This window comes from Ailuropoda melanoleuca, chromosome 15 (assembly GCF_002007445.2).
Source record: "Ailuropoda melanoleuca isolate Jingjing chromosome 15, ASM200744v2, whole genome shotgun sequence".
NCBI classification, from domain to species: Eukaryota; Metazoa; Chordata; class Mammalia; order Carnivora; family Ursidae; genus Ailuropoda; species Ailuropoda melanoleuca.
Genome location: NC_048232.1, coordinates 63,057,509 through 63,083,585, shown reverse-complemented (window position 1 = coordinate 63,083,585; position 26,077 = coordinate 63,057,509). Strand labels below are relative to the sequence as shown.

At 40.3% G+C, this 26,077-nt stretch overlaps 1 long non-coding RNA gene across 3 annotated transcripts in view; it reads left to right on the top strand.

Annotated features, from left to right (window-relative positions):
- Positions 1-580: 580 nt before the first annotated feature.
- Positions 581-26,077, top strand: part of LOC117796351 — a 28,228-nt gene continuing 2,731 nt past the window's right edge. The window contains exons 1-4 of one of the 3 annotated variants that reach the window (XR_004620769.1): positions 581-674; positions 5,143-5,305; positions 7,079-7,136; positions 19,649-19,732. This is a non-coding gene — a long non-coding RNA (uncharacterized LOC117796351). Of the gene's footprint in view, positions 675-5,142; positions 5,306-7,078; positions 7,137-13,683; positions 14,715-19,648; positions 19,733-26,077 lie in introns of those variants that run through there. The other 2 variants (XR_004620770.1, XR_004620771.1) reach the window with 2 other exon arrangements.

The following is a 26,077-nucleotide window of genomic DNA, read 5'->3' as shown; positions in this document are numbered from 1 at the left end:
ATCAGTTATCCCCATCTTTGGAGATCAGGAAACTGAGGCTCATGAAAATTGAAGGTAGCTGCTCTAAATTCACACTGCCAGAAAGTGTCAGATTTAGAACATGGTGTTTTTACTCCAAATCAATTTCTCATGCTTTCTGTTTATTAAACATTCCCAGTGTTGGTCTGGGTCCTGAATACACACATGTGAAAAAGCTCTGTTTTCGTTTTAAAAGATGTTATATTCTTCAATGTTCCATGAAGTTTTGACCAGCTTTAGTGGGTACAAGATGGCAGTACCTCACCTCAACTGTCTGGTACCCAGCTTAGAACATTCATGGGAAGCCATGTCACTCATGCTTGCACAACCCAGAAACACTGGGGAGCTAGTGCTCTGGAGTTCACCCTTGACCAGTATGGGGTAGGAGCTGACGAACCACTTCCCCCTATCACCCAGCGGACAGTTCCCCAAGACATTTGCTAACCCTCCTCAGAAAAGTGTATAGAAATGAGCACCCGTTAACCACAGCAAGGGTCCACTGGACAAGCCATCCTTGTATCTGTTCTTTTCTTCCTCATTTCACTTCCCTTGTCCCTCACTCCTGTTCTTTGGGCTCCATTTCTGAAATAATTATCCACACACAAGATTGACTCAACCCTTGCTTCTGGAGAAACCCAGGCTGACTCTACCTATCAGTGAGTCCGAATTAGTGCGTTTACTGAATTTTAACATGGTTTTACATCTTACAAGTCTGTATCATTGTGTACAAGGATTAAGCAAGTTGATTTGGTTTCTTGATCAGTTGATTTGGCTTCAACAGTGGTTTTATAACACTTGTGAATAGACAGCCCTCTGGAATGTATTACCAACGTATTTGTGTGAACTTATTTGTTTCACATTCATAAGGGAACTTTAATTAGCTGCTAAGTAAGATGAGTTGGGTCAGAAGTCTCCTGACTGATGATTAATGGTTCTTATGTAAATGGTAACTAAAATATTTCTTTGCTGATAAAAATCTATAGTAATAAATCCATAGCTGTTCTTTTACATTCTTAAACTTCCCTGCTGCCCCCTGTAAACACCATCCCTGGCAAGATGTGTAATGTCTATATCTGAATGGAAAAGCTTCTTGATGATTCTGGTACTTGATCAGCCTTGACCTCTCCATTTACCTTCTGCCCTTTACACATAAATGATCTCACACCTGGGTTTAGGGAAACCCTAAATACAAACAGTGCAATGGGACAATAAAATCATTTCCGCAGAATACTGCCTTTAGAATCTCCATGGGTAAAAAAGTAAAACCAGGTGAGTAAAGTCAGTGGAGGGAGCAAAACTGAAAATCTAATGCCTTTCTTTCATTTTATACATCCTTAAAGGCCCAGAATTAAATTGCTTTTCATGAAATCTCCTTAGCAAGTAAATTTGTATAAAAGCAGATAAGCCTAGAAATTCTCACATCTGTCAGAGAAAAAATATTCCAGGTAATTATAATCTAGGGATCTGGGGAATTGATGGTTGTGGTTTATTCTGAATGTCAAACAATAAAAATATAGGAAGAGAGATCATATATAGATTATACACCACGGTTGATTTTGTTTTTTAGTTCTCCTTTACATTAAAAAGCACTCATCCAAGCTGTATAAATTAACTATCGCAGTCAGCACAGAATCGCATTATTTGACCTAACGGCAAAATTAGTCACATCAACATAGAAAGGATTGCATTAGCCGCTTTACTGTCCTTTGTGTCTGATACAAAACCCAGCATCAGTGCTCATAGGGGAGTTAAGACAGTGAACACGAAGCATCAAGAAAGACTTTCTGGATAATTGGATATAAAAATTAAATTATAAAAATGGAAACATACACACACACACATACATATACATATGTGCGTGTAGACATCTATACAGGAATATCAGGATATTCCATAATCGCTGAATCTATTTTTTTTAATCTTTACCAAAAGCATGCATTAAATATCAGCCTGTATGTGACATTTTTCAGGATGATACAGATTTCTCCCTTTTATACTTTTTTCCACCCTCTGCTATAGCATTTATGACATTTTATTATAGTTTGCTGCATATCATCTATCTTCCTCAACAGAATAAGGGCACAGACGACAAAGGCCTGTCCAGTCAGCCCTAGCGTGCGTGTGGCACATAGTAGACAACAAATAACATGTTTTAGTGAAAGAATTAGTGAATAATTAAAAATTATTTGGTAGTTGGATCTAGACTCATGGTATCCAAGCTTTCTTTTTGGTCTGAGGACACACGCAGGCTCGGCACTGGAAAGGCAGAAGCTCTGTTTATAGTATGGTTCTCCTTGTATGTCATACGTAAACTATTAGCTTAATACAGAAACCAAACTATAAAATATTTTATAAAACACACAGCATGCCATAAAAGACAAATGCATGGGCCATCCCTGGGCCCTGGTTGGAATGTGTCTTATTTGCCAGAGACTTGTATGTCCTTTATCTCATTTTACCCCTCCAGCCCTGTGAGGCCGTAATGCCCTCTATTTCCAGATCAGGAAATGGAGGTTCAGAAATCTCAAGTAATTTGCTTAGAGAGACAAAGCCAGGCACAGAATCCAGGCTTTCCGAGTCGTGGTTAGGGGCTTATTTTGTCGGAGTTTAGCTGCTTTCTTCCTTTAAGAGTATTTGTTTAGACAAATATTCCAAGGGGAAAAATACCCAAACTAACTGCTTGGCATTACATCAATTCAACACGAAACAACCTGGTGATGAGCTGAATTATTCACTCTTCACTTGATTATTTTGTCATCTTGTACACACAAGCATGCTCTGGTTAAGGATGAAAAATGTCTTTCATAAGACCATCGTTAGCTCTGCCCCTGGCATGTTCCGTTCAGTACAGTGTTGTTGTTATTTTTCTTTTAAATCTTCAGGCTTCTTGTTCCAAATGCAAAAATGACCTAAGCTCCTTTGTGTTTTCCTTCTGTAATTTATTCCTGGAGTTATTCCTCATGTTTTATTTAAAATTTTTGGCATTTGCTTTTAAAATGCACGGGTGATACACGTAGAAGTTTTAATATGGGAGATCAATATTTTCCCCCTGAAAAACGTACCTTTAATTTTATACACATCAACAGACTACTGTGATTTGCTGTATAGAAATTCACGTTCTAGGCGACTTTTTTTAAAACATGCTCTTCTGCAAAATGCAGCACCTGCTCAGACAGAGAAGAAAAGGAGCAGAGAGAAAAATTCATTATGTAGCACCGTGAATTCTTTGATCGGTTGTCTCTTTCCTCATAGCCATTTCCCCCCATCACTACATTTCTCAGACTCCAAATGGAGAATTAGAATTCTAGAAGGTGATGGAATGAGCTGAGCTCCACAGATGCTGAGGCAGCCAGTTTACTATTAGATTTCAAAGGCAACAACCCCAAACTGATGCCTGAGGAGATTTGTTTTTATTTGGATAGCAGAGAACTCAAGATGAATAAAATGATAACTTTACAAGTGCTATTCAGAACTACTATGTAAATAAGTAGCTTACACAGCCAGACATAGGGATAAACAAAGGAACATGTCAACTGACATTCAAATCTCATTACTGCATTAATGTAATCTTCTTGGGTATGGGGCAAAATAATTTATATGAATGTGTATAGAGGAACAGAAAAATAAATTAACCAAATACACATTTTCAATAGTTTATCACCCAGCAATATAATCCTCTACAATAAATGCTAACAATACCTGATTCTCCTTGCCACGTTTCACCCGTTTCCTTTATTTGAGCAACTAGAGATCTCTAATGACCTCATCGCATCAGACCGAAGTGGGACTGACCTCATTCAGCACAGCCAATTGTTCATAATCGGGTTTTGTGAACTGTGCTGAGTATTAGGTGTTTTCCACCGAAAGTGTCTTCTACGTGATTCCTCGTGAGTCCCGTCCATTTCAGCTTTTCATTTCTTCCAGTAAATGTGGTCATGCTCAGAGCTTCAGAGTCTTTACAATGTGAAAACGGATGGAGTATTGTCATTATCATATATAAGAGCATGGCTCCATTCTGGGAGGGGAATCTGTCTGCTCTGAGATGCAGGGGTTAACATGGCCTCTCTGGCTAAGGATTAGTGTTCGTGCATTGAAATTCCACGGAAGAGTTCAGTTATTATTTTAAGCCATTGGTTCCATGTACCAGTCTCCACACTGATTCTACTCTGTGGCCAAATTCTTACCCATCCATTGTGAAATAAGAAAAAAAAATAACGTTAAGGTTGGGAGGTTTTTTTTTTTTTTAAAGATTCCATTTACNCATTGAAATTCCACGGAAGAGTTCAGTTATTATTTTAAGCCATTGGTTCCATGTACCAGTCTCCACACTGATTCTACTCTGTGGCCAAATTCTTACCCATCCATTGTGAAATAAGAAAAAAAAATAACGTTANCCCTGAGCCGAAGGCAGACGCCTAACCGCTGTGCCACCCAGGCGCCCCAGGTTGGGAGGTTTTAATACATCCACGTTATTATGTTTTAATTCTGAAATTTTACTATATAGTATCATTTGCATAAAATTATGTAGTAGATGGTATGTTGGTTTTGAATCCTCTCCTTAAAACTAAGGGTTGACAGCTCTCTGTAAGCTCCACAACAATTTAGACTTCGTTGATCTGTAAAATCCAAAATTTGCTACCAAAAATGTATTAAAAAATGGTTGCGAAAACTAGCTATTCCGTAGATAAAAAGACAAAAGTCATTTAACAAAGTTTCATGGATCTTTCACAGATAAACCCCAGATTGAGTAAATACGTAATCACAAAAGGCAGAACAATAACAGCCATTGGAAAAAATAAATAGGAAGATATGATCATCGGGCTGGGGAAAACTTCTAGGCAAGACAGGAAACCCAGAAGCCATAATGGGGAAAAGTTTTGAAAGAACAGATGTGCTTGTAAGGGTCCCACTTCCAGAGTATTTATTATCCAAATCCCTCCAGTTTCTGCAGAACACTCAGTTGTCGTGATATAAAAATACCTACTAATAAGTATATGCACCCCTACTTCTTCCATGATTAATACTAATATCTATTTGCACCCATTGTGTCAATGGGTTAATGATTATCTAATGTTGCCAACAATAAACAATTTCAATTCCATGTAAGTTCATGACAAATCTTAGAAATGTTTCAGGATTTTGCGAAGTTGATTACAGTGATGTTGGAGGATTGTCTGAATCATAAGCAAAGTCAATGACGAATGAGGACCCAAAAGAATTGGATGAGTTAAAATCTACCACAGCAGTCCTTAAGCAAGAGAATAAAGTACTCTAATAGTTTTGCAAGGTAAGTCCTCTTTACGATCATCCTGGGAAAGCACTTATATTGTGGAGGGCTTTCAAAGTGCTAGGACACAAATTTGACTTACACTATACCCGTTATCAAAATAAAGCAATTATGTTTTTGTATGTGCTGCTGAAGAGAGCACTAAAATAATTTTTTGAATGTTTTAAGAGTTAGTTAATGTTTAGAATTACAGTTGATATAAGATAAAATTAAATCCTTATCTTCATTTTATTTAAATATAAAGACTAAATCACCTTAAAACTATTTACTAGGATATTTTGGTCCATTTTTAAAGTGGAATCGCTAGAAGTAGGCCTCTTGTATTGACTCTCCTTGGACACCACCTATTCATAAATATTTATGTGTTATATCTGCATGTATATGTGTCTATATACCTATATATAGAGAGGTATATATATATACACAAGAGACAAGATTATGAAGAAAGATTATGCACTCAGAAAAAGAAATATAAATGGGGTATAACACTATGAGGAGATGCCTAACTTCATTAGTATTCAAGGAAAAGTAAGTTAAAACAGCAAGCTAACAGTTTCACCCATCATACTGGCAAAAATGTATATATGTATATGTTTTGGCAAGAGTCTGAGGAAATGGGGACTCTCATTGGAGTGAAAACGTTAGGTTCCTTTTTGCTAACTAATCTGTAATCTATATTAAAATCCTTGGCCTGACAACTCCATATCTAGGTTCTATTTTGTACAATACTACCAAGGATATGTAAACATACATGTATAGGATGCTTATTATAGCATTAATATAATAGCAAATAAAAAAGCTTATCAGGAAACTTTGGTAAATGTGGTGCATTCACACAATGGAATATCAAATAGTCATGAAAAAATGAAATGTGATCTGAAAAATAATGTCTAAAATATAGTATTATGTGAAAAAAAGCCAGGAGCAAACAAATTTGTTCAATACCATACCAGTGCTGTGAGTATATATATTTGGCACCCCCCCCACCACCGCTGCCACACATGCACACACAGCAGCTTGCTAAAAATCAGGTGTGCTATTCACCGAATTCTTAACAGTGATTATCCTGGGGAGGTAGGATTGGTAGGGGAGGAGGTGATTCTCACTTCTTGCTTTATGTATTTTTTTAAATGGTAGAAAAATGGGTGAGCTTTGTTTTTTGTTTTTCAGGATGATTAAAAAACAGACAAACAAGCAAACAATGCTGGTGGTTATTCTAGGCCTAGGATCTTACTTGAGGCTGCAGATGATACCCAAGGCAAGAACCATGGCTGAGAATGCACTTGTAGCCAGGATCTACACACATGCCCTCCTGAACACACGCTGACTCTCATAGTCTAGTTCAGGCCCCTTCACCTGGAACTTAGAGACCTGCAAAGAGCTGCGTATAGAATTCAGGGGGTCTGGGAACTTGAAAGGGAAAAAAAAATTATGTCTGCTTTTTAGTAATCTTAAATTGGAACTTAGCAGTTTCTGAAATTTATAGGCAACAAGTCTACACCTGCGACTTTGCCACCAATACACATCACAGATATTTTCACATCTCACTGCAATCATTACAGACATCTCAAAATATTTCTTATGAATTCTCTACCCTCAAAAGCCCTTTTAGACCCTCTACTAGATCTTATTCTTCAACACGGTAATAAAAAAGCACATGTATTACTGTATCACAGATTTGAAGTTTCTAAGTATTTTGATAATTGTATACAAGCATAATTGGCTTCCTTTGTCATTTTTTTAAAAAATTTTGTGCATTTAAACATTTTTCAGAAAAGGAGCCCCTAGGATTCATCAGACTCCCCCAGTGGGGCCATGGCACAAATACAAGGTAAGAAGACTTGTAAGTGTATTGGAGCTTGGGAGAAAGCACTGGAATGTAGTAAACATGATACTAGATTGTAATTTAGAGATCTGTAGCTTCCTCTTTACATCCTGCCTAAAGATAGCCTTGAACTCTTTTGAAAGCTTCTAATCTGTACAAGGCACTTTTCCAGGTGCTGAGAAGATGATGCTCACTGAACAAGCAGTGAGCAGTTCAATCAGCTTTCGTGGGGCTTAATCTAGGGGGATGAGGTGGGGAGAGGGGAGATAGAAAATAAACAGGAAACCAAATAAATAATTACAGATACAAGTAAATTCTATGAAGAAAATAAAAGAGCACTGACAGGCATTTGGATGGACTTTTCTAAATGCACCAGGAAACCATGGAATGTCTTAAGCAGGGTGGAAAATTGATTGCCTGAGGACAAGAGGTATGATGGTTTGGAATATGGAGATGGAGATGAAAATGGAGAAACATGGAAGGAAATCAATTATGTTTGGTTGCTGATCAATAGTCTCTTCATTCCACTAAAGAAATAGAAGATCCAGGAGTGCCTGGGTAGCTCAGTCAGTGAAGCATCTGCCTTCAGCTCAGATAGTGATCCTAGGGTCCTGGGATCGAGCCCCATGGCTTGCTCCCTGCTCAGCGGGGAGTCTGCTTCCCCCTCTCCCTCTGCCTCTCCCCCCAGCTTGTGCTCTCTGTCTCTTACTCACTCTCTCCTTCTCAAATAAATAAATAAAATATTAAAAAAAAGAAAGACATAGAAGATCCATTCTAGAGATTATAATCACCCAAGTAACTAATATAGTCTGTAGATTAGACTACATCATGCCTAAACAATGCTGTGAAGACTTGAATCAAACGGGTCATTTGATGATAGAGAGAGGCTATAGAATGGCTGGATATTAGCTCAGGTTGATAGACAGTGAGAAGCCACATGCTGTCTGCAGATACAAGGAAAACAAAATCAGATTCTGTGTCATGAATATGTTAGCAGATCATGCCACTCCAAACCACCTGAAACAATTAGGAGTCACAGCATATTCAGAAGATTTGGGACAAACTGTCTAGGATAGAAGAGTGTTTTCAGCAAGAGACATGCATGACCACGCTTGCAAGATGGAAGCCTGCTGGCCAGCTCCTAGCCACGCTGAGAATCCTTCATAACAAGGAGCCTCTCGGCTCAATGACACACAGCTCTCAGCAACAACAGCTGTGTGATCATTGTTAAAGCCTGGCAGCCTCAAAAGCTTTGGCAAAGAGCCTTGTGTAACAATATTGCCAGAAGTATCTACCAGGCATATGATACAACACAATCATGTTTCTGCTTCTGTTGTTGCTGTTGTCGTTACTAGAGCTACCATTTATTGAGTGCCTACTCTGTGCCCCACAGTTTACTAGGAACTTCGTGTATGTTATCTTATTTAATCCTCAGGCAAGCCCGCAGGTTAAGTGCTAGTATATGATGTGTGCAAAGAGTTGAAGTATCCAGCCCAGCACTGCCAAATAGAACTTTCTGTAGTAATGAAAATGGTCTCTATCTGTGCTGTCCACTAGGGTAACCACTAGCCACCTTAGTTGTTGAACTCTTGATATGTGGCAAAAGCAAATAAAGAACTGATTTTTCAATTTTACTTATTTTTAGTTTATGTAAGTATGAATTTAAAATAGCCACATGTGGTTAGTTGGCTATCCTATTGGACGCTACAAAGACCAAATTCACATGGCTAGCAAATACCGGAAGTCGGGATTCGATCCAGGGATTATCTGTCTCCAGTGTCATGCTTTAACAATTAGTACTCGTTGGCACCCCTTACAGGATGTTGTCATGTTTGCAGCATTACCGCCTTTCAGTTAGTGCTCAGAGCTACTTTCTTGTCTATGAGTCTAGAAGAGCACTCAATGTGGGTGCCTTGGGCAATCTGTCACTGAAAATTCTATATGCCCAGGCAGTGCCACCTGCTATGGATACGTTGGTGTCAGAATTCCCAAGTTATGTCCACCAAGCTAACCAAATGTGAAGCTAGGAAACAAGACTAACAGAGAAATCATTGGTGCTAGATATTTAATGTTTGTCCCTCCGTATCTCCTCTCCACTCTTCTCCACTCTGCTCTGCTCTCAGGGTCCTGACAATCTATAGACTGCTTATTCAGGCTCCCTTGCCCACAGCTTCTGGCCAATGGAAACCTCTGGTTGGAACCTAAAGCATAAGAGGAGAAAGAGGTACAGGTCTTTATCCCTCCCAGCTCTTTCTCTGCCTGGCCATCATTTAGTGGAGGCTACACAATTCTATCTGAGAACACAGCTCCTAGTGAGAGGCTTTCTCCTCAGCCTGCAGGTCTTACCAGGTTCCAGTAAATATTCCCTCCCTTTCCCGTTCAGCTGGGTCTGATAAGAGCTTCCTACTCTTGCCAGCTCTGGGGTACTTCCCTGACTTTTATTAGCTTCCCTTAGCCCTGCCCACATTTTCATAAATAATTCCTGGAGTAAACTTCCCTCTGCTTCTCCTTTTGAATGTGTCATTTCTTTCTTGCTGGGGACTTGGATGGATATACTATTCAATGAATTTAAAGAATAAGAATTATTAGCTCACTGATGGACTAATAATAAAGAAGTAATATGGTATTTCATAAAGTAGTTATCATATATTCTTAACCACAAAAAAATGCAGCACATTGTAAATTATATATAGGAAAGCTATGCCAATAAATGATGTCTGATGGCCTGAATTTTGATATTAAAAGGATCCAAAGAAAATATATAAGAAGGGACATTCATTGCAACATTATTTTCTACATAAAAAAGTTGGAGCAAATCTTGTCTTATGTCCATCAGAAAAGGCATGGCTAAATTATAAGTAGGTGTTTTATAAGAAAAACTATGTAGTCATAAAAAAGAATGAGGAATATTTTAAAATACCAAAATGGAAAGATGTCTATGACTTAGCTTTGAGTAGAAAAGAAGTTGTCAAACTGCACATATAATATATTCCAGTATTTCCAAGGTAAATGTGAATTGATTTATTTAACAAATATAGAGTACCTACCATGTGTCACACATTCTTCTAGGCTCTGGGGATTCAGCAGGAATCAAAACAAAAAGGAATCCCTGACCTCATGACATTTGCGTTCCACTGAGGCAGACAATAAATGAAATTAGTCAAATATATAGTATGCTAAGGGGTGAAATATGCAGAAAAGGGGGTAGAGAGTATTGGACAAAGGGTACAATGTTGCATAGGTAGTCAAAGAAAGCCTCGCTGAGAAAGTGACAATTGAGTAAACACCTAACGGAGAGGGTAAGCCATGAGCATACCTGGGAAAGAAACACTCCAAGTGGAGGAAATAGGAAGTGCTAAGGCCCTGAGGTTGAAATTTGCCTGATGTGTGAGAAAAGGCTGTGGGGCAGTAGTGTGGTTGGAACAGTGAGTGAGGAAAAGAGGCAGAGAAGAAGCATTTGAAGAGGTGTTTAACTCTACTCGTATGTGAGGTTTTTAAAGTCTAGAAAAATACCCATCAAACTTAATAGTACTTACTCCTGGGGAATGAGGAACATTCCTTCTGTTTTGAAGGGATATTCAGTTTTAATTTTATACACTGATATAATGTTTGAATGTTAAAATAGACGGCATGGCTTGTAACATTTTTAACTGGTTTGTTTTTTTCAAAGAAGAATAAGAAAACAGAAGACCACATAGAGATCTAGTACATGCCAAGAAATTAAAAATAACCTTCCCCAAACACCTGCAGAAAATGACTCCAGAAATTTTGGTCAAAATTACCTTTTGATGTTACAGAATTTTTCTGAGTGCTAAAACTAATCAAAACGGCCCAGTGCCATGAGTTCCATTTTTAATGCCTGCTATGGCAATGACAGCCCCACACAGATTATTTACATCACATGTCATGCTAGAGGCTATAGCTTCTGGCAGTGGACTTGCCTTTATTCCTTCTATTGAATTTAGGGAATTTGTACATGAGAATATTATGAGATGTCACCTTTGTGATTCATTAAGCAAACTCTCAGTCTTAATAGAAGCCAAGGATGCCCTGAAGCAATTTGTTAGAAAAAACTGGCCAATACAAGTTGTTAGATTCTTTATTTAACATGTAATTGCATATTCAACCAAAGTTCCTCTGGGTCTCCTGGTGACATCCCAAAGTTTACTTCAAGTGACTTCCGTAAGATTCAGTTGCAACTTCATTCAGTCTGGCTCTCTGCTCATTTTTAGAAGAGTCTTTTCAAGAACCATGGGACCTGTCTTTTCCTTCCCCACTCACTTCCTCCTATTTCCCCCATTACTTCCCAGCTTATGTCCATATTTACCCTCATTTTTTCCACTGCAGGATAAATTATACCCTTCTCACCCTTCCTCAAATTCCAGCTGGCATCTCCCTCCCTTTTGGTCTTTCTCCTGCCTCCCCTCCATCTCCCCTTTCCTTATGTACCTGTATCTCTTTTTCTAATTGATACCAAATGCTCATAACATGGATGTGAAATACATTTTAATATACCTTTTCCTGTTTTACCTTCTTTATTTAAAAAGAAAATAAACAGAAGAATTAGGAAAACACTGTAAACATACAAATAAGGTGCTTTTCACTTATGTTTTTTCCACTTATTTTTTTTATTTTAATGTTTTTTATTATATTATGTTAGTCACCATACAGTAAATCCCTGATTTCTGATGTAAATTTCGATGATTCATTAGTTGCGTATAACACCCAGTGCACTATGCAATCCGTGCCCTCCTTACTACCCATCACCAGTCTATCCCATTCCCCCATCCCCCTCCCCTCTGAAGCCCTTAGTTTGTTTCTCATAGTCAATAGTCTCTCATGCTTCATTCTCCCTTCTGATTACCCCCCTTTTCTTTATCCCTTTCTTCCCCTACCAATTTTTAAAAAAGAAAAAGAAAGGAGTCTGCAGGCTTGCCCAAGTGAATTCCTATCACTATAAGAGGTCAAGGTGTGTACAAGGACCAGACTGTAGGTAACTGAATGGGGTATTGTTTTGGTGACCAACAGGAGGGAATTAATTAAAAGACAACTTACAGAAAAAGAGTGCTAAATATGGGGCACTGGGGGGGCCTAGGTGGCTCAGTCGTTAAGCTTCTGCCTTCAGTTCAGGGCATGATCCCTGGGTTCTGGGATTGAGCCCCGCAAGGGGCTCCCTACTCAGTGGGAAGCCTGCTTCTCCCTCTCCACTCCCCTTGCTTGTGTTCCCTCTCTCTCTGTCTCTCTCTCTGTCAAATAAATAAATAAATAAATAAATAAATAAATAAATAAATAAATACAGGGTATGTATGGTGCCAGTTTCCATTCCTGTCCCCATCACAGACATTGCCAGCTGGTCACAAACCTGCCCCACCTATGCTGGCTGTGACTTCAGGACCCTTCTCAACACAGCGCTCCCAGGCAGCCACTACTATTCACTGGCATTGAGGGTGAAATTTATCATTCTTGTTGTCCTGTAAGCATCTCTTCTAGAGTCAGCTGATACTGAGGCTGGGTGGTCTCACTTCTCCAGGACCACAAGCTAACAGTCGTAGGGAAATCTCTCGGAGCTGGAACGTGGATGAGCTGGTCAGGGCTTTGCCCCAAGGCATCAACACTGAAGAGAGCAAAATTTTAATAATTTTTAAAGGTTCTGTAATTTTTCCTCTATCATCTGCCTCTCCAGCTGTTGGGCCGAGATTCCTCTGGCTAGACAGAGACAGACTCTTTAGTAGTTGATGAGTATGGAAGGAGCAGAGGAGCAGAGATGAGAGCAGGCTGCCTGTGGCTCAGGGTCCCTGTCTCCTGTCCCACCTCCCCTCCCCCGTCCCTCAGGCTGCCTGGAACACTCCTTATTAACAAAAGACTGCATTTTGTGCATGTCACCCTGATCACGGTTATTCCTAAATGTACCTCTAAAATTACTTTTTAAAAAAAATATTGAATAATGGAACCGATCTCACTACATAGTATGTCCCTCTCAGTGTGAATTAGAGAAGTCTTAGAGCCAAAGCACAATTTGAAATATGAGTCAGACGCCTTAAAATTACCTATCTCTTTAACTAGTGATTTCAATTCTATAATAAAGAAATAAATATTTAACCATATAAACACACACACACACAGAGAGAGAGAGAGAGAGAGAGAGGCACTGTTCATCTAAGCATTGTTTGTACCAGAGAAAAGAAGAACAATTGAAATCTCCAACAATAAGGAACAAAAATTCCACGTTGAATACCAGGCAGAAACTTAGCTCGATGATTTAGTTATTATATTTGTGATATATTGTTAAGCTTTAAAGTAAAATTGCAGATAGTATAAACTCTAGCCTCTGTTTTTGAAAATGCTATACATGAAAAAACCAAAAATATCTGCAAATGAGACCAAAATACCATCAATGGTTATCTCTGAAGGGCAAGCTCATGGCTTATTTTTATTTCCTCTTTCTTGCTTGTCAGCAGGTTCTATATGTTCCAAAATAAATCTATAAAATGTTTTAAATATCAAAATACAATAAGAGTTCTGTTCAGTTTAATGGGGACCTCCTTTCCCTTAGTGATTCTACTAAGTGGGGAAGAGCACTGAGAATGCTCACGGTGTCACGCGGCAGCAGTCATGCACTCCCTGTAGCTTTTGCGTTTCTGAAGTTGGGGCCACAGTGATTTCTGAAGGAGGAGGAGCTGAACTTGAGTTGCCTGGTGTTAATAAAGGGCTCTGTGTTTCAACACTGTTTGTCATGCGATTGATTTGTGGGGTGGGGATGACTTTTGTTTATTCTTCTTGCTACTAAATGTAACAATATTGCAACACCTCCTGCACAGGTGGCCCTGAAAGACAAATAGATCCTAAATGAGACAGTCCTTCTCAGACAGTCCAGTACTTTACAAAGGCGCCACGTTGGTTAGGCATTGTCTTCTCATCCGAATTCTTCAGTGGCTGAATGAGGCACAACTTACCGCTGAGTAAGGAATAGGACAACCCCATCAGATGCAACATTTCTGACCATGTCTGGTGTCCCACGTCTCCGAGTGAATTTAAATTCCAGTTGACGTCCTTCCTACAGTAGAGAGTGCCTAAAAGCTGGGTTTTTTTTTTTTGAGTAAAAACAACACAAAGTCAAAACAGTGAAGAATAAAAACTTGGAACACTAACAAATCCAAAAAGATGAGTAAGTTGAGAGCAGTGGTTTTTGATGTGCATTTCCTGTCAGCAATAGCCACGTGGCTCATGGCCACATCCTAACTTTGGTGGACCAGGGCCACTTTTGCCTTCATGTGCCCCTTCTTTCATTAAAAAAATCAAATAAAATTAAGATTAATATGTTAAGACTGCACTGTTGGATTCATCATTATACATTCACTCTTATTATATTAACTATTTTCTTCTGATTAAAAACCAAACCATTTTCTTGGGCCACTAAAAGCAAAGTATGCCACAGGCGCTATACCTGTTGTGCTTCGTGAGAAAGTTGGTCCCCGCATTGCCTGGCAACTTGGAAATGCAAATTCTTGGGTCCTACCCTAGACTTAATGAACCAGAATTTCAGCAATGTGTGTTTTGACAAACCCTCCAGGTGATTCCAAACCACGTTCAAGTTTGAGAAAAATTGGCTTAGACAATTCAAAGCTAGTTAGATAGAACCTTACTCTGAAGAAGCTAAAAATTCTCTTTACCAGCTCCAGGCTTCCCAGACAGGATAAGCAAATACCCTTCACTATCACGAGTCTGATTTTAGAGGTCAAAAAGAGCAGTCTTCCTTTTGACTATTTGTCAAATTGGCTTTAATCACATAGAATATATTTAAAGCCTTGAAAAACAACATCATACAATGGGCCCAACCCCTCAGATTTTAAACAGTTTTAGACTAGTGACTTATCTTGGGGGAAAAAGTCATCTATGTTCTAGTTACAGTCTCTCTCTATATGTAATATTTATACATGTTTTAAAAACCACTACACTATGAAAAGTCTCACAATAAAAACCGAAGGACTTGGGGCGCCTGGGTGGCATAGCAGTTAAGCGTCTGCCTTCGACTCAGGGCGTGATCCCGGCGTTACGGGTTCGAGCCCCGCATCAGGCTCCTCCACTATGAGCCTGCGTCTTCCTCTCCCACTCCCCCTGCTTGTGTTCCCTCTCTCACTGGCTGTCTCTATCTCTGTCGAGTAAATAAATAAATAAAATCTTTAAAAAAAAAAAAACCGAAGGACTTAAGAAATTGGTGTGTCAGTGATACTTTAAAAAAAGAGACATAGAAACCCAATTAAAACAGAAATTTAGCTTCCCCCACCTTAAATAGTTAATAAATGCACAAATACTATAATAATCATGGCATTTTATCTCGAAAGGGACCTGAAGTTGGCTTGCAGGAGTGAGCCTCGGGACTGTAGCTTGTGTTATTGTGAAGTGAGAGTTATCTGAAACATGACAAAATGTTGTAACATTAGATGTGGATGGATGTTGCTCATGACACTTGTGGTGAAATAACCCAGCTGATAGATGCTGGAGGTATGTGCACAGGGCGTTTTGTGTATTCATAGGCAGCTTGGCTCGCCTGGGTGCAGTTTTCTGCATTCACGTATTATTTCTCTCTTGTGAAATTGTGCATAAGCAAATGCAAAATTTGCATTATGCTCAAATTGTTCCCTAATGGGAAGCATTATCCAAACAAGCATTATCACAGAGCTGACTCTCTTTACGTGCTTGTGTGTATAATGTTATAGTTGCATATAAAAATTCCAAAAATAAGCGTTATTCCTACATTTGAAAGCTGATCTTTGTCTATCCTGTGAGCTCAATATCATTGTTTTCTATAGAACATTAAGCATGAATGGGCAAGTAAGAGACTGTGTGCAGGTGTGTGTGTGTGTGTGTGTGTGTGTGTGTGCATTTATGCTAATGTACAATAAGCCCAATTAGGACAAATAGTACATTTGCATGTCAATCCAAGACATTTCAATTGTGAGTTTGATCGATATCTATATTTGTTATTTCTAAGGAGTGACTGGCAATTAGATTAGCTTTCTTCTTAATCTTCCACACTGGAAAAAAATCAGGGATGACATCACATTTTTATTGAAGATTTAAAATCGAGACACAAGCTCTGCTGACACACAGAAATAAGTGTTTTTAGTTTCTCATATTGTAAAACCAGTCATGGCAGTTTTGATCTTTGCCCTAACAGTTGTTTTAAGGGATCAAATGCAGGCAGTTCTTGCTTTCCATGGTTCTAACAAACACAAATTTCAGTTGCCATGATTTAGTTAAATAACTCCAGTCCCCCAACAACACAGTTCAAATTTCAGTTACCGTAGTATATTAGCAATTACATAAAGGCCAAACTTTGCTGCTGGCTCTTCAATCCCCAAATCACTATGTCAATAACAGATTTACTTCATGGGCAGGGACTCATCACATCGCTTCTTCCAAAGTTTATCGCTTTTTTGGTCACTGCACATCTGTTACTTAGTTCAAGTCTAGACAGCAAAGCGTGTGGTTGGCTTGCCTCCTTGCCTCCCACTGACAAACTCACGTGACATTTTGCAAGAACAGATCATTGAAAGAGGAAACCTGCTAATAAAAGTGAAAAAGCAGTGAAGAAGCAAAAGTTGGAGCACTGGAAGTGATTCTTGACCTTAATGTCAATGGAGTTATAGAAGACATTGGCTGCGCATGGGAGGGCTGAGGCCATTGGAGGTGAAGAGACTAGACATGTAGGTAGTACTTAGCGAAGTTAACATCATAAATAAGGAGACTGGTTTGATGGAAAGTGTGAAGATGCCCCAGAGGTAGAGACAAAAATCTTCACAATGAAGGCACTATCAGAGATATTTCATGACATTGAAAGTGTGAAAGAGAAACTGTTGGAGTTAATCAGTTAGAAAGGTGTGTGACTATGAGCCGGGGCACAGAAACGGTGATTGCTCTGTATCGTTAAGTTGTATGACGAGAACTTGACAAGTGCTGTTCAAAGTACTCTTGATAAGTTATTTTTTTAAAAGATTTTATTTATTCGTCAGAGAGAGAGCGCATGTGCACAAGCAGGGGGAGCGGCAGGCAGAGGAAGAAGCAGACTCCCTGCTGAGCAGGGAGCCCAATGCAAGACTTGGTCCCAGGACCCCAGGATCATGACCTGAGCTGAAGGCAGACGCTTAACAGACGGAGCCATCCAGGTGTCCTTTGATAAGTTGTTTTTACCAAGAAATAAAACACCTTACTTCTCAAGGTTCTAATGTTTTAAATTATAGTATACTAAATAGTGTTACTGCTTTTAAAATTTTCCTTACACATTTATAACAAATGGTAAGATAAATGGTATATTAGTGATAACTTTAACAGTAATGTTAATGTTTTGACAAAAGATTTTAAAGGTCAGGAGCATTCATAATTTTCCCATTGATTATTAAGATAGCTTTACACATTTCAGCAAGCAGGGCTGTTTATACCCGTCTGCACTATGCAAGGCAAGGAGTACCTTTATAACCCATGGGAAATGTGAATGTACAATTATTTCTGGACTATCAACGGTGGTGATAAATGAGCTAATAAGATGTTCGTTTTTTAGCAAACTAGGATACTTTTGTGTTGCCTATTGCCAAAAATCCATCCAGAATCACTGGTCTCACTTTGTCTAGTTATTTGTTTGAACAATACCTGAGATACCCATCTCACATGAATTTTGATCCCATCTGAACTCCTCTAAAGCAATCAATTATTTTGGTGGGCAGTGCAGAGATGTGAGGAAAACTGTCCAGTAATTGAAAAGGAATCTGTCCCATTGACTGCATGAAGTCTCAGTGCCGAGCTCATCAATGTTAATTGAATTTTTCATTTAAAAATATTTAGTTCTTGGGGCGCCTGGGGGGCACAGCGGTTAAGTGTTTGCCTTCGGCTTAGGGCGTGATCCCGGCATTCTGGAATCGAGTCCCACATCAGGCTCCTCCGCTATGAGCCTGCTTCTTCCTCTCCCACTCCCCCTACTTGTATTCCCTCTCTCGCTGTCTGTCTCTCTGTCAAATAAATAAATAAAATCTTTAAAAAAATAAAAATAAAAAAATAAAAATATTTAGTTCCAATAAATATTTTGGTAACATGTTGTACAATTTGTATATAGTTCTTGCCACCTGTGAAGAATAATGGCTGATGTAAATAAGGCAGAAAATTTTAACATCTCCTTAGCAAGAAGATACTATGTCATAATTATAGATAGGAAAAAGAATTAAGCAAAATTAATAGTTACAGAATACTAGGGGCGCCTGGGTGGCACAGCGGTTAAGCATCTGCCTTCGGCTCAGGGCGTGATCCCAGCATTATGGGATCGAGCCCCACGTCAGGCTCTTCTGCTATGAGCCTGCTTCTTCCTCTCCCACTCCTCCTGCTTGTATTCCCCCTCTCGCTGGCTGTCTCTATCTCTGTCAAATAAATAAATAAATAAAATCTTAAAAAAAAAATAGTTACAGAATAATAATTCTTGCAGATGTTTTGGAAACCACTATTAATCGACCTTGGGCTGAGTTCGCTTCAAGAAAAGTACCACCAATTAGTGCTTTAAGCCTTACCTTTTAAGAAATTGCCTCTTCTGCCTATTTACATAATTTGGAGATCTAGTGGCTCCCTTTGAGCAAATGATCAGCTTCATCTTTAACCAGGTGTGTAAGAAGGATCTTCAATAGTTATTAATTACATTTACACACAACTGCCATCCTCTGTATTTCATGCTGAAGGCTAGGTGCTGGCTTTTCTTGGAAGTCAAATTCAATTGGAAAATAATAAACCTTTGGAGTACAAGCTCTATTCCTCCCACCTAACATCTACTGTTAGTATGTGATTCAGCGCATGTACCGACTACATTAAGATTGTGAGAATTTCTCTTTTTTAATGTTGTTTACCCTAAGTAAATATGTTCTCTATGATTGTGCTTACATTTACACGACCAATAAGTCGTCTGGAGAAAAGAAATTATTTCATTAATAAAGCAGTTGTTTTCTCTGTGCAAAGCTCAAAAATTCGTTTGATGTTCCTCCCTTTTCCATCTTACAAAATGACAACAATTTTTACAAAACGATTGAAATACCACGTGTTTTGACATTGTGTAGACAGGCATCCCTTCAGTCAACATTAGGCCAAATGTTATAAGGAACCTAAATCTCAGACAAATTATTCAAAGGTTTCTAACCACATTTTTATAGTATGAATGATTGATTGAAATTTGTTGGGATTCCAGGAAAACTAACACCAACTCAATGAAAGCAATGCATGATTTGAATATTTATAAGGTAATTGGCAATTCTAGCAATATGTTTACTTTAGCAGAAGCAATTAAATATAAAATAACGAAAATAGAGAATTGTACACAAGAGTGTGGAAAGAATAGGTTGAGGAAAAACAGAAGTGGAGTATATTAAATCACACTGCTGTTTGTTTATTTCTATAATATCTTCATCAGAGATGATTAACATAGAATTTTCAGAATGTTCCATGTATAAATCGCACTTGTATGGTATTTTTATATTTTCCATATTCAGATGTTGAAGAACCAGAAGGAAATTATGACTGTAACTGTGTGAAGCAACGTACTTAGGCTGGATCCTCTCAGGAAACATTAGATGGTAATGCTTATAATTAGCCTGCCTGTCCTGTGTGGGGCCATTTTGATACCAAGGGGAATGTTTAGTGGCAAACTGTAATGTGCACATTACAGTTGAGCAAGCCAAGTGGCTGCTTGCTCTGAGTTGTCAGATGTAGAACAGTGTTCCATGAGGGACAGAAAGAGAATGGCATTCGCTTTAGTGTCTATGATGCGCCAAATACTCTGCCACTTACAGCCTTTATGTTGTTTTCTTTAAGATCTTCACACCAACCTTACGCAATATGTCTGCAACGCTCATTTTCTCAGTGAAGACACTAAGTCTCAGAGAGGTTATATCATAAATAAATCTCCTCAACAGAAAATGGAAGGGAAAAAAAAGCAAGTTACAGAGGATAGCCACAGGATAATACAGTTGATGTACTTTTTTTCAAAGCATGCCAAAGACATAAACACGTATGTAGTGAGTGTTACGGCTATGGGCAGGAATGACAAGCATCGAATGCAAAATGATTCTCTTTTGGTGGAGGAAAATGGGGTCAGACTGTGCACAGAGGGGCTGCCACTCCATTTCTATGTTTGATGTTTTTTTAATTTTATTTGTGTATTTGAGAGACAGCAAGAGAGACCGAGAGAAAGCACAGGGGCGAGGGGCAGAGGGAGAGGGAGAAAGAGTCCCAAGCCAACTCCAAGCGGAGTGTGGAGCCTGACGTGGGGCTCGATCTCACCACCCTGAGATCATGACCTGAGCTGAAATCAAGAGTTGAACATTTGGGAGGGAGGTTAAGATGGCGGAGGAGTAGGGGACCCCTTTTTCAGCCGGTCCCCTGAGTTGAGCTGGATAGGTACCAGACCAGCAGGAATATCCACGGAATCAGCCTGAGACGCAGGAAGATACATCTGGATCTCTACAAATGAACATCTCCAGCGCTGAGTATCGAGGTACGAAGCGGGGAGCCGTGAAACCGCGCACAGATATCGGAAGCTAAACAGAAGGGGGAGGGAGCCGCCGTGTCAGGGCGCCGGGAAGCGGTAGCCACCTGCAAGGGGGAGCGGACAGACCGCGGACCCGCACGCTTGAGACAGCAGGCTGAGAAGGGAGCTCCGGGAGCGCACGCGGGACGGCTGGCGGTTGGCGGGCCACCTGCACGGGGGAGCAGGCGGACTCGCGGACGGCACCCGCGAGACAACAGACTTAGAACGCGAGCTCCAGGAGCGCGCGCGCAGGGCGGCTGGCGGGCCACCTGCACCGGGGAGCGGGCGGACCGCGGACCCGCACTCTGGAAACGGCAGACTGAGTCCGTGAGCCGGGAGCGTGCACCACCAAGCATCTCACGGAGCTCCGGAGCTCCGGTGTGCTCACTGGATCGAGGCTGAGACCGGGAGCTCCGGGAGCGTCCGCGGGGCGGCTGGCGGCTGGAGGGCCACCTGCACGGGGGAGCAGGCGGACTCGCGGTCAGCACCCGTGAGACACCAGACTGAGACGGGGAGCTCCGGGAGCCCGCGCGGGGCGGCTGGCGGCGGGCGGGGTTGGAAACACAAAGGACAGAGACGTGCCGGCCCTGGAAGTGAGGGCTGGGACGCCGGGTGTGGGGCGCACAGCCCGGGATGCTGCAGGGTTGAGCAGCACCAACAGAAACAGAGTTAAAGTGGCCAGAACATCAGTGGAGAACGATCCGCGATCCCTCTGTTCTGAGACAGAGGCTGAATTTCAGCCGCTGCTGCTCTCTCAGAAGAGGCATAGCAAACCGCCAGGGAAAGCCGCCAGAGAACAAAAGCCCGGAAATACCGGCTCACAGGGTGCCCATCCCCATCCCCCCTCGCAAGGGACACAGAGACTCTACCCAAACAGGGTTTTCTGAGTACCTGCAGGCAGGCCCCTCCCCCAGAAGGCAGGCTGAAAAATCAAGAAGCCCACAACCCGGAGCGCCTGAGTGGCGCAGTCACCAAGCACCTGTCTTCGGATTAGGGTGTGATCACAACGCTCCGTAAGGAGTCCTTCATCGGGCTTCTCCACCGGGAACCTGCTTCTTCCTCTCCCACTCCTCTGCTTGGGTTCCCTTTCTTGCTGACTGTCTCTCTCTCTCTCAAATAAATAAATAAACTCTTTAAGGAAGAAGCCCACATCCCTAAGATCTCTATAAAACAAGGGCGCACGGCCTGGGTCCCAGTCAACACTTGGGCTCTGGACAACCCTGCAATCTCTCTTCATCAGAATGACGAGAAGGAGAAGTCCCCCCCAGCAAAGAAAAGATAATGAGTCTGTGGCCTCTGCCACAGAATTGGCCTCGGCCACAGAATTAATACATATGGATGTATCCCAATTATCAGAAATGGAATTCAGAGCAACAATGGTCAAGATGATGAGTAAACTTGAAAAAAGCATCAGAGAAAGCGTTGCTGAGAATATAGAATCCCTAAGGGCAGAAATGAGAGCGAATCTGACAGAAATTAAAAATTCTATGAGCCAAATGCAGTCAAAACTAGAGGCTCTGACGGCCAGGGTCACCGAGGCAGAGGAACGCGTTAGCGAATTGGAGGATGGGTTAGTAGAAGAAAAAACGAAAATAGAAGCTGGTCTTAAAAAAATCCACGCCCACGAATGTAGATTACGGGAGATTACTGACTCTATGAAACGATCCAATGTCAGAATCATCGGCATCCCTGAAGGGGTGGAGAAAAACAGAGGTCTAGAAGAGATATTTGAACAAATTGTAGCTGAAAACTTCCCTAATCTAGCAAGGGAAACAAGCATTCGTGTCCAAGAGGCAGAGAGGACCCCATCCAAGCTCAACCAGGACAAACCTACGCCACGGCATGTCATAGTGCAATTCGCAAATATTAGATCCAAGGATACAGTATTGAAAGCGGCCAGGGCAAAGAAATTTCTCACGTACCAAGGCAAAGGTATCAGGATTACGTCAGACCTGTCTACAGAGACCTGGAATGAGAGAAAGGCTTGGGGGGGCATTTTTAAAGCTCTTTCAGAGAAAAACATGCAGCCAAGGATCCTTTATCCAGCAAAGCTGTCATTCAGAATTGATGGAGAAATAAAGACGTTCCAAAATCGCCAATCATTAACCAATTTCGTAACCACGAAACCAGCCCTACAGGAGATATTAAGGGGGGCTCTATAAAGGTAAAAAGGCCCCAAGAGTGATACAGAGCAGCAAGTCACAACCGATACAAAGACTTTAAAGAGAAATGGCATCATTAAAATCATATCTGTCAATAATCTCTATCAATCTAAATGGCTTAAACTCTCCCATAAAACGCCACAGGGTTGCAGATTGGATAAAAAGACATGACCCATCCATTTGCTGTCTACAAGAGACTCATTTTGAACCCAAAGATGCATTCAGACTTAGAGTAAGGGGATGGAGTACCATCTTCCACGCAAATGGACCTCAAAAGAAAGCTGGAGTAGCAATTCTCATATCAGATAGACTGGATTTTAAACTAGAGGCCATAGAGAGAGATACAGAAGGGCACTATATTATTCTTAAAGGAAGTATTCAACAAGTGGATATGACAATTATTAATATATATGCCCCCAACAGGGGAGCAGCAAGATACACAAGCCAACTCTTAACCAAAATAAAGAGACATATAGATAAGAACACAGTAATAGTAGGGGACCTCAACACCCCACTATCAGAAATAGACAGAACACCCTGGCAAAAACTAAGCAAAGAATCAAAGGCTTTGAATGCCATACTCGACGAGTTGGACCTCATAGATATATATAGAACACTACACCCCAGAACCAAAGAATACTCATTCTATTCAAATGCCCATGGAACATTCTCAAGAATAGATCATGCTCTGGGACACAAAACAGGTCTCAGCCAATACCAAAAGATTGAAATTATCCCCTGCATATTCTCAGACCACAACGCTCTGAAATTGGAACTCAACCACAAGGAAAAACCTGGAAGAAACTCAAACACTTGGAGGCTAAGAACCATCCTGCTCAAGAATGACTCGATAAACCAGGAAATCAAAAAACAAATTAAACAATTTATGGAGACCAACGAGAATGAATACACAACGGTCCAAAACCTATGGGATACTGCAAAGGCAGTCCTAAGGGGGAAATACATAGCCATCCAAGCCTCACTCAAAAGAATAGAAAAATCTAAAATGCAGTTTCTATATTCTCACCTCAAGAAACTGGAACAGCAACAGAGGGACAGGCCTAACCCACTGACAAGGAAGGAGTTGACCAAGATTAGAGCAGAAATCAATGAATTAGAAACCAGGAGCACAGTACAGCAGATCAACAGGACTAGAAGCTGGTTCTTTGAGAGAATCCATAAAATTGACAGACCACTGGCAAAACTTGTCCAAAAACAAAGAGAAAGGACTGAGATTATTAAAATTATGACTGAAAAGGGAGAGGTCACGACCAGCACCATTGAAATTGCAAGGATTATTAGAAACTTTTATCAACAGCTATATGCCAAAAAACTAAACAATCTGGAAGAGATGGAGGCCTTCCTGGAAACCTATAAACTACCAAGACTGAAACAGGAAGAAATAGATTTCTTAAATAGGCCAATTAACTATGAAGAAATTGAGTCAGTGATAAACAACCTTCCAAATAATAAAACTCCAGGCCCAGACGGTTTTCCTGGGGAATTCTACCAAACATTCAAAGAAGAAATAATACCTATTCTCCTAAAGCTATTTCAAAAAATAGAAACAGAAGGAAAGCTACCAAACTCATTCTATGAGGCTAATATTACCTTGATCCCCAAACCAGGCAAAGACCCCCTCAAAAAGGAGAATTACAGACCGATTTCTCTAATGAATATGGATGCCAAAATCCTCAACAAGATCCTTGCTAATAGAATCCAACAGTACATTAAAAGGATTATCCATCATGACCAAGTGGGATTCATACCTGGGATGCAAGCATGGTTCAACACTCGCAAATCAATCAATGTGATACATCATATCAACAAGAAAAGACTCAAGAACCATATGATCCTCTCAATTGATGCAGAAAAAGCATTTGACAAAATACAGCATCCTTTCCTGATTAAAACCCTTCAGAGTGTAGGAATAGAGGGTACATTTCTCAATCTCATAAAAGCCATCTATGAAAAGCCTACTGCAAGCATTATTCTCAATGGGGAAAAGCTGGAAGCCTTTCCCTTAAGATCAGGAACACGACAAGGATGCCCACTCTCGCCACTATTATTCAACATAGTACTAGAAGTCCTTGCAACAGCAATCAGAAGACAAAAAGGGATCAAAGGTATCCAAATCGGCAAAGAAGAAGTCAAACTGTCTCTCTTTGCAGATGACATGATACTCTATATGGAAAACCCAAAGGAATCCACTCCCAAACTATTAGAAGTTATAGAACAATTCAGTAAGGTGGCAGGATACAAAATCAATGCCCAGAAATCAGTTGCATTTCTATACACGAATAACGAGACTGAAGAAAGAGAAATTAGGGAATCCATCCCATTTACAATAACACCAAAAACCATACGTTACCTTGGAATTAACTTAACCAGAGACGTAAAGGACCTATATCCTAGAAACTATAGATCACTTTTGAAAGATATTGAGGAAGACATAAAAAGATGGAAAAATATTCCATGCTCATGGATTGGAAGAATTAACATAGTTAAAATGTCCATACTACCCAGAGCAATCTACACTTTCAATGCTATCCCGATCAAAATACCGAGGACATTTTTCAAAGAACTGGAACAAATAGTCCTTAAATTTGTATGGAACCAGAAAAGGCCCCGAATCTCCAAGGAACTGTTGAAAAGGAAAAACAAAGCTGGGGGCATCACAATGCCGGATTTCGAGCTGTACTACAAAGCTGTGATCACAAAGACAGCATGGTACTGGCACAAAAACAGACACATCGACCAATGGAACAGAATAGAGAACCCAGAAATGGACCCTCGGCTCTTTGGGCAACTAATCTTTGATAAAGCAGGAAAAAACATCCGGTGGAAAAAAGACAGTCTCTTCAATAAATGGTGCTGGGAAAATTGGACAGCTACATGCAAAAGAATGAAACTTGACCACTCTCTCACACCATACACAAAAATAAACTCCAAATGGATGAAAGACCTCAATGTGAGACAGGAATCCATCAAAATTCTAGAGGAGAACATAGGCAACAACTTCTATGACATCGGCCAGAGCAACCTTTTTCACGACACATCGCCAAAGGCAAGAGAAATAAAAGATAAAATGAACTTATGGGACTTTATCAGGATAAAGAGCTTCTGCACAGCCAAGGAAACAGTCAAAAAAACTAAGAGACAGCCCACGGAATGGGAGAATATATTTGCAAAGGACACCACAGATAAAGGACTGGTATCCAAGATCTACA